This window comes from Oratosquilla oratoria, chromosome 3 (assembly GCF_046742065.1).
Source record: "Oratosquilla oratoria isolate Oo_2021 chromosome 3, ASM4674206v1, whole genome shotgun sequence".
Taxonomy (NCBI): Eukaryota; Metazoa; Arthropoda; class Malacostraca; order Stomatopoda; family Squillidae; genus Oratosquilla; species Oratosquilla oratoria.
In genome coordinates this window covers 36,322,217-36,332,418 of record NC_134779.1, presented here as the reverse complement: position 1 = coordinate 36,332,418, position 10,202 = coordinate 36,322,217, and positions in this window count along the sequence as shown.

Below are 10,202 nucleotides of genomic sequence, written 5' to 3'. Positions count from 1 at the left end.
CCAATGACGCTGGATGGTAGACAATTCCGTATATTAACAACGTGACTGAAGAAAGAGTATTTCGTCACGTCTGTTTGAAATCGTTTTCCTACAATCTTGCATCCAATATTACTAGTTGCGTTGGAGGTGTCAATTTTGAAATGTTTTTCTACATCCATGCTTTCAATTTCTTTGATAATTTTGAAAACGTCAATCAGATCACCCTCATTTTCCACAAAACTAAACAAATATAGTTCTCTTAAGCGCTCTTCATACGGTTTGTTCCGCAACCTAGGGATGAGCTTTGTTACTCTACGCTGCACTCTAATTTCTGTATATCCTTCTTGCAATATAGACCAACACTGTACACAGTATTCTAGGTTAGGTCTGAGTAAGACATTGTAAAGATTAAGAATGATTTCTACAATTCTAAACTCAAAGTTCTACCAATAAATCCAATTATTTTATTTGCAGTTTTAACCTCCAGGCACTCTTTGCTTGGTTTGAGATAATTTGAGATTACAACACCAAGGTCCTTCTCTTGTTCGACACTTGCTAATTGTACTCCATTCATCGTGTAGTTGGCCTGGACATCACTATTACCAATATGAAGCACTTTACATTTATCTATATTGAAAAACATCTGGGAATTTTCGACCCATTCACATAAAATGTTAAGATAATTTTGTAACTCTTGTTGTTGTGTTATGGATATCGTCTTATATACTTGCCCCCTCAGAGGAGATGAAACCGAGCAGTCGTGACGGTTACACCTACTATTGGTCGGGCCACAACAAGAAGGCCTACCTCATAGAGGCTCTAGGCATATCTAGCCGACTACAGCACGCCGCTATAGGGGCTATTCCGGTTGATAGGCGTATGATGTTGTTAAGAGTGAAGCACACACTCTCTTGTTGCAATATATGCTCTTAGTGATGCGTAAGAACTTGAAAACAAGGAACTATTCTTTGCCAATTTTTATTCCAGTGTCTGCCACAGGACACACTAATTGCTATGTACACGATGAAGATGATGAGAGGAAATGAAAGTTGTTCCTTTGAACTTTTTGCAAAATATACAATTTGCTATGTGTTTTCCCCATCTTCCTCATACTCTTTGAGGCCATGTCGTGCGAACTGAATTATCATTGCAACTGAAGACGTAACATCCTAAGCTGTGAGATCGTATGTAGCAGAAAAGACTACATAGTTCCAAGGCGTACTGTACCAGATTCCTTTCAACTTAGTGAGATTCAATGATGATACATCACAGCGCGCGGATTTCAGACATTTATTTACAACGCTCAGTTTTCTTTGGAAAGAAAAAAATTCTGCTATTCAATCTTGTAGAAAAAAAAAGAGAGAGAAGTATAGTATTATGTGAATACTTACCAAGTCGGAAAAGGATATGGAGATATTGACTGTGTGGATCAGTTTTGGGTATGTAAATGCTGCCGCAAAAGCTAACCCCAGCCAAAAATACGAGTTTTACCCTCCCCCACCACACACACACACACCCTTAGGGTAATTATCCCGGATTTAACAAACATTGGTCAATCTACAGAAGAGGCTTGTACATTTCATTCACCCAGTGTACACTATCGTATTAGGAGACAAATTTAGAAATTATGCAAGAAAATCGTCACCAAAGATTATTATCATTATTATTATTATTATTATTATTATCATTATTGTTGTTGTTGTCATTATCATAATTTTTATCATTATCACCATCGTATCAGGAGACAAATTTAGAAATTGTGCAAGAAAATCGTCACCAAAGATTATTATCATTATTATTATTGTTGTTGTTGTCATTATCATAATCTTGATCATTTTCACCATTATTATTATTATTATTATTATTATTATTATTATTATTATTATTATTATTATTATTATTATTATTATTATTATTATTATTATTATTATTATTATTATTATTATTATTATTATCATTGTTGTTATTATCATAATTATTATCATTATCACCCTCATCATCATTATTATTATTTTTATTATCATTAATATTATTATTATTATTATCATTATTATTATTACTATTATTATTATTATCCCCGTCTAGGATATTGGCTGCATGTTATTGTACGGTAAAACTGCTCAGTACATGCAACTGATACTTTAGGGTCTATATGGGGGGCCGCTACAGACCACAGCCACACACGATTTTGTCTATGATAGAGGCATTATCTACTCATAAAGTAATGATGCTACTTTATTGTACTGCGACTGCCCTCCGTTATGCTGACCCCCTCTACTCTTAATAATATCATGTACCACTTCTGTGAATATATATTTCGATTTTTCGCCTAATACCCCCCCCCCTTTGGTAGGGGGAAGAAAGAATATCGCCACCGAGTTTTCCCACTTGGGTGGTAAAAGACGGCTAAAACGGGACGGAGTTATGGGACTAGCCATCCTGTTCTCTGTAACCCTAAAGGGTACATTCCCATGAGAAGTCAAGGCACAAGAGGGTCTGAGAGGAGTTTTCCAACCAGAACCCTAAGGTTTGGGTCTTTTAATGTGCTTGGGTGTGATACAGATGAGGGAAAAAGGAAGAGATAGGCAGTATGTATGTGAGAAGAAAGGTGGATGTGTTGGCATTAAGTGAAACCAAGTTGAAAGGGAGGGGTGATTTGAATTTGGGAGTGTAGTGGTGTGTCGGGAATGAGGAGAGGACGAGGGAGGGAAGGGTGGCTATACAAGTAAGTGAAGAAATAGGTAAGCGTGTGGTGGAGTGGAAGGAGGTTTCTTCAAGGTTAATGTGGATGAATGTCAAACGGGGAAGGGAGATGTGGGTCTTTATAAGCGCGTATTGCCCTGGCAGTGAGGAGAGGGAAGAGGAGAGGGAGGCGTTTTGGATTGGTTTAAATGAGTACGTAGAGATTTTTGAGAGGTATGTCAATGTAGTGGTGTTGGGAGATCTTAATGCTAGAGTAGGGGATGAGCCAATGGACGGAATGATTGAGAAGTTTGGAGTGACAGGTAAAAATCATAGTGGAGAGTTAATGGTGGAGATATGTTTAGAGAGTTCATGATAACTAACACAGTGATTAGGAAAAACTCAAGCATAAGTACACATGGGAGAAGGTGGTGGATGGAAGGGGATGAACCAATGGACGGAATGATTGAGAAGTTTGGAGTGTCAGGTAAAAATCATAGTGGAGAGTCAATGGTGGAGATATGTTTAGAGAGTTCATGATAGCTAACACAGTGATTAGGAAAAAACTCAAGCATAAGTACACATGGGAGAAGGTGGTGGATGGAAGGGTGGTTGATAAGGCTTTAATGGATTATGTAGTGGTATATAAAAAAGGATAGGAAGAGTTTTGGATGTCCATGTCCTTAGGGGAGAGAATGGGGGAATATCAGATAAGCCTGTGTTAGGACTAGAAATGGAGATAGCGAGTGGTTTGAGGTAAAGGTGAGGCTGCGCCAAGGATGTGTTATGTCGCCATGGTTGTTCCATGTGTACACTGGTGGGGTGGTGCCGGAGGTAAATGCAAGGGTAATGGACAGGTGATTCGAAATGGTTAAAGAAAACGAAGAAAAGTAGAATGTGCGCCAGTTGTTGTTTGCTGACAAAACTACGTTTGTGGCAGAGTCAGAGGGAGATTAAGGGAGTTAGTGACGGACTTTGGGAGCGCATGCGATAGGAAAAAAATTGAAGGTTAACATTAGTAAAAGGTGATGTGATGTACAATGGGAGAAGATAGAAGCGTGTAAGTCCGAAAGGAGAGAGACTGAAGGAAATGGATAACTTTAGATACTTGGGGTCTCATGTGCCAGGAAAGGGAGTGCAGATTGAAGTAAATTGTAGATTGAGAGAAACAAGTAAATGCCTTGGGGGACTAAAAAGTGTAATGAGAAATAGGCATTTGGGAATGAATACAAAGAGATTATATGAAGGGATGATTGTGCCGACAGCATTGTATGGAGCAGACTTGGAATTTGAGAGAGGCAGAGAGGAAAAGTTTGTGTTTGACATCAAATGTCTAACAAGTGAGGTAGGGGTTACAAGGTTGGATAGAGTGAGAAATGAGGAGGTGAGGAGGAGAGCTGGGGTGGAAAAGGAGATGGCAGATAAGGCTGATGAAAGAGTATTGGGATGGTTTGGACACATGGAAATAATGAGTGAAGTAAGATCGGTAAAAGAGGTGTGGATATTGAGTTAGTGGGGGTGAACTTGAGGGGACGACCGAGGATGAGATGGATGGATGGGGTGAAAAGTGCGTTGAGCAAGAGGGGATTGTCTGTTGAGCAAGGGAGAGAGAAGGCAGGAGACAAGGGTGAGTGGGGAATGGAGGGGATAGGAAGTGGTTATGTATAAAAGATATTTTGACGCAGCCGAAAGGGATTTCTCCCCGTCTTCTATTTTTCTGCATGAAGGGACGGAGAGGGGGAGTCGCCGATTAAGTAAAGTGGCCTTGCTGTGGATGTACTGTGTCCTGCTACATCGCATCTGACCCAGGGCATTAGGCGGGATACAGGGATGACCCGTCATCCATGAGGAGCTAAGATGAAAGGAGGGAGGGGGTGGTGGATGGGAGTGGAATGGGTGGGAATGAAATGGGTGGGAGTGGGTATATGCCTCTTGACTTGGCTACCTCCCTGGTAAGGGGGAAAGAGCCCTTGGTATATAGATAGATATATTATCATCATTGTTACTACTATTATTGGGTATTCTGTGATTATAAAATAATGTTTTTTCGATAATGTTTTGTTTCGTTCGTGATAACCATCTACTATCATTGGGTATTCCATGATTATAAAATAATGGTTTTTCGAGAATGTTCTGTTTCGTTCGTGAGAACCAGCGCTTCTATCCTTGAGGACAATATTGTGCCGAAGACGTGACGTCATAAATTTGGTAAACAAGAGATTTAAATGGGACAGTAGAAAGGAAAACTAGTACACGTTAATAAGGGATCTGCATTCTTCCCTGAATAACGACAAGTCATCAATCATAACAGAAAGATGGGCGACACTGGTCCGTAGGGGTGTCGTTAAGGTCTCTAAGTGTTAATCGTATAAAACATAATGTAGTCAGTATCACTCCATGTCTCTCGGAGGCATTTGCGAGGATTAATTGTCATGAGACTATGTGGTAGATAAAACAGGGTAACACAAGAGCGTGCGAGCAGGGTCACTGTGCCACCCTACACAGCACTTTTCCTCGCCTCCATTGTGGTCCTCCGCCTTGGATACCTCAAATCCGGACACCCAGCCAAGGCTGAGGCATCACAAAAACTCTAGGCCGCCAAAAGGACAGTTCACTGAATTGGAACTTTCGGACCCATTTCCTGCCCTCCTTCTCCCCCTCCCTTCTCCAGTCATGTGTCACGTCGTGTAGGTAATTCCAAGGTCAGAGGATTATATTGGGGCCTTGGGTAACTTAAAGTGACGTGTGGCTTGCTGGCGTAACCTGGTCTGTCCATCCGTCAATCAATAAACAGAACCCGATCGCTTTGTCGTCGCTTCCCTGGGTGCGTTCGAGTAGTCATTGTAGACGATGTGATATAAAACCTCTGATTTAACGCAATACCTTAAATTGATATATATAATTCATTAATGTACGAGGAGGGTAAACAATCCACTTCGCCACTGGCGAAAGAGAAATGATTTGGACGAGTCGGACCAAGGTCTGCCAGCTAAATTTCACTCTGTCCTTCGCCTTTTCGGCGTGGTTATGCGTGCGTGCGTGCGTGCTCACACCGGAACGCAAGGCCAACGGCCAACGGCTGACTGTCACTTTATAAAATGTACAGTTCTCAAGGGGGCTCAGGACACGATTATTATCATGCTCATTTACTTGCTATTATGCATTAAGTCGTGTGTTATCAATAGGATTACACCAAGCTGATGGCAATCTGAATTGGTGAAAAGGATCTCCCGCTTCGCCCTGGGTCAATTCTCGTCAATGGTTGTGTTCGTTTGAGCAGAAACGACTTCGGTTACGATCTTTTGTTTTTCAAATCTCCAAATGTCAAATTATTTTGCGTCGAGAAGCCAAATGACAAATTAAGAGAAGTTAAGTCTATGCGAATGTTAGACACATCGTTGAAATGTTCTTAGGGACGTCTAGAATACTGCCAGCGAAGTATTTTTCTAACCATCTAAATTCATAACATTTGTACTTGCTAGACATCCTCATTACAACCACAAAACCGTTAGCGTTAACGAGATTTTGTAAATATTTTCTATTTCTACATATTTTGCCTTTAACAGTCAGCAATACAATTATTTCCGTGCACATCATAATCTCATGCGTTGTGGTGTGTATATAAATAGTTGTGGCATTGTTTATTACCTATGTCAAAATATATTTAGATGTAGCAAATGCTGTTGGAAAAAACGAGTTAATATTAGCGATTTGTGGCTGCCTTAACGACACCTATAATTGTATTTATCCATTGCTAAGATACTTAGATCTACGCTCTAGTATTCCCACCTAGATACATCAGTCAAACTGTCTGTGGTCGTCGTGGAATGTTAAAAATAATATTTTCTTCTGCCTCCATCCTTCATGGTCGCCATTTGGTATTCATCTTGCCCATGAATTCAGTTACATGCAAATATCACGTATCCAACTTAGCCATATTCTCGCCTCGCTTTTTACCTTTGCCCCTTGTGCTTTATTTTGCGTTCATACATGACAGTGCATTCTCAATTACTTCCGCATTTACCTCACGGTGTCTGGTGATTTATGCATTTGAAAAATATATTCGCCAAAGATTTGCTGGCGTGTAAATTTAAAACTACGCAATTAAAATGAAAAAAGGCTTCCACCATGTAAACAAAACTTTGTTTGGCCATTTCTGACGAATATACGACAGTTTTCTACATTTTTGTTACCCAATACCTAGACAGTATCCAAGAAAACGACCAGGAACTTATTTCTCTGAATATATATTACACCCCTTATTTATCTATTAATTTGTGTATTTATTTACATTTATTTAATCATTTATTCACCCTTTCCTTTCTGCTATTTATCTTATATATTTAAATATACTTTTATTTATTCATTTATCTATTTATTTGTTTATCTATTTATCTATTTCTCCGGGGCTCGCGCAGGTACCGGTGACATTTATGTATGCTGTAAATTTATATATAAGTAGAACCACTAAAACTTGAAGGTTCACGATTATTTGCGTAAAACAGCCCGCAGCCCCCAGTGCCCGCCTCTTGCTCACGTGATACTAACCGACATGAAAAATAAATTATAACAATGCGACTTTGGTGGAAATTTTGGTAGAAAGATATTTTTTATTCATATTATTGAAGGAAAAAAAATTCTTGGGTTTGTTAAAAGCCAAGTACAAAACAATATTTCACTGTGAAATATGCATCTATTGGCATATTTCCCGCGCATGCGCGCTTCACGCTTCTGGATGTAAACAGCAACAAGCTGAATTGTTCAGTCGGTGCTCAAAACGTTCGAACCTTCATTTATTTCCCTGTTGACAAAGAGCGGCGTAGTTACTGTGGACTGGATGGTGAGATTATTTAATGTGTGTTTCAGGGAAGGAAATGTACAGATGAAAATAGGGGCCGTTGCCGATTGTCAGTCCTACTTAGAGAGCGAAGTTGATAGAGATATTAGGCCTAACCCGTACACCGAGTGTCAACCTCTTGGGGCTGCACCTCTAAATGGTGTTTGAAGATAAGCAACAGGGAGATGACTCTGACGTCCTACTTGCAGGACCACCTCATACAAAACCCACTGTTTGTCCCAACAATATGAAATATGGTATGGGACAAACTTACCTAACCATATAACCATATATATATATGTGTATATACATATATATATATATACTGTATGTATATATGTATATATATATATATATATATATATATTATATATATATATATATGTATGTATGTATATATATATATATGTGTGTGTGTGTGTGTGTGTGTGTGTGTGTGTGTGTGTGTGTGTGTGTGTGTGTGTGTGTGTGTGTGTGTGTGTGTGTGTGTGTGTGTGTGTGTGTGCAGAAGAAATCACTTGAACGCGTGATTCTAGTATGCAAAAAAACACTAGGAAAATAACAGAGCGTCTGAAATAGACGAAATTGGACAATTTAAATTGGACAATTTTATTATTGACAAAATTGTGTGTGATAAAATGTAACATGGGACCTCTCCGAGTATCCTTGTCTTCTTATGTATTTATTGTTTATTTCTGTATTGCTTTTTTGTACCTTTGAAAATGTCTAAATAGACGAAAACGTTCGGTATCTGTTTTTTCAATTTCCCGGTGGTTTCTGCAAAAAAAAAAAAATATATATATATATACATATATATATATATATATATAAATATACATACTGTATATATATATATACACATATATATATATATATATATATATATATATATATTTTTTTTTTTTTTTTTTTTTTTTTTTTTTTTTTTTTTTTTAGACGTCACTGGTCTGATTTTCTGAATGTCTCAAATCAGTGTTAGGATATCTTTTACTGGTTTAGGTTGACTATCATTTCAATTATAATCTAATTGCACTAAACATACAGAAATTACCTTTAAATATTGCCTAACACCACGTTTGTACTAGCACCAGCTCTGTACTCTCCTAATGCAAACTGAAAAAACAAATAGATAAATAAATAAAAAGAAAAAATTATTATCAAGAAAACGTATCGGTTATACTTAATCAACATTCAGAAAACGTACAAATACTAGCAACACTTATTTCTTTACATGTATTTACGTTGTCTCACAACTGAAGAATATCAATTTATGCTTTTATAATAAAAATATGGGTGAGTAGATACAATCCGTTATCATTATTTGAAAAAGCAACCGAGTCGGCTAAATTTCAAAACAATTTGTGTTTATAAATAGTGAAATCACCGTCTGGGGTATTGGCTGCTTGTTATTGTGACAAAGTAGCATGCAGTTGATACTTTAGGGTCTATATGGGGCGCCCCTACGGACCAGAGCCACACATCATTTTGTCTATGATAGAGGAAAACTCTTCATAGAGAAATGATGACACTTTTATACTACGACTGTCCCTCCGTTATGCTGTCCCCCAACCCCTTGCTGCTGTCCTGTACCATTTCTCTGAGTATTCATTTCCTGCTGTGGGGGATTTCCCTGTGGTGGGGGAAAAGAATACTGCCACCAAGTATTCCCACTTGGATCGTAAGAGGCGAGAAGAAAGGGACGGGGAGTGGGACTAGGCATCCTTCTCCTTGTAGCCCCACAGGGGACATTCCTAAACGAAAAAGTAAAGGCATAAGAGGGTCTGGGAGTTTTCGGAACAGCACCCTAAGGTTTGGGTCTTTTAATGTGCGTGGATGTGGTACAAATGAGAGTAAAAGGGAAGAGATAGGTAGTATGTTTGTGAGAAGAAAGATGGATGTGTTGGCTTTGAGTGAAACTAAGTTGAAAGGGAAGGGTGAGTGTAAGTTTGGGAGTGTAAGTGGGAGGTTATCAGGAGTGAAGAGAGGGCGAGGGAGGGAAGGGGTGGCTATTCTAGTAAGTGAAGAGATAGGTAAACGTGTAGTGGAGTGGAAGGAGGTTTCCTCAAGGATAATGTGGATGAAGGTGAAACTGGGAAAGGAGATGTGGGTCTTTGTAAGTGCATATGGGCCTGGCAGTGAGAAGAGTGTAGAAAGAGAGGCCTTTTGGATAGATTTAAATGAGTGCATAGAGGATTTAGGGAGAAATGACAACGTAATAGTACTGGGAGACCTTAATGCTAGGGTAGGAAATGCTCCAATTGATGGAGTGGGTGGGAAATGTGGAGTTCCAGGAAAGAATCGTAGTGGAGAGTTGATGGTGGAAATGTGTCTAGAAAGAGAGTTGATAATAGCAAATACAGTGTTTCGGAAGAAAGTCAAGCATAAGTACACATGGGAGAGGGTGGTGGATGGAAGGGTGGTAGATAGAGCGCTGATGGATCATGTAGTGGTAAATAGGACTATGATAGGAAGAGTTAAGGATGTACATGTGCTAAGGGGAGAGGGTGGGGGAATATCAGATCATTTTTTGGTGGAAGGTAAGTTGAGAGTGGAGGATAGATAGAGAGAGAGGAATGGGACAAAAGGTAGGGAGGTGCTTAGAGTGAACTCTTTAAATGAAAAGGAAAAGGAGGAGTACAAGAAGAAGCTGAAGGAGGAGTGGGAGGGAGTGAAGGATAGAGTAGAGCTAGGTGTGGAGGAGGAA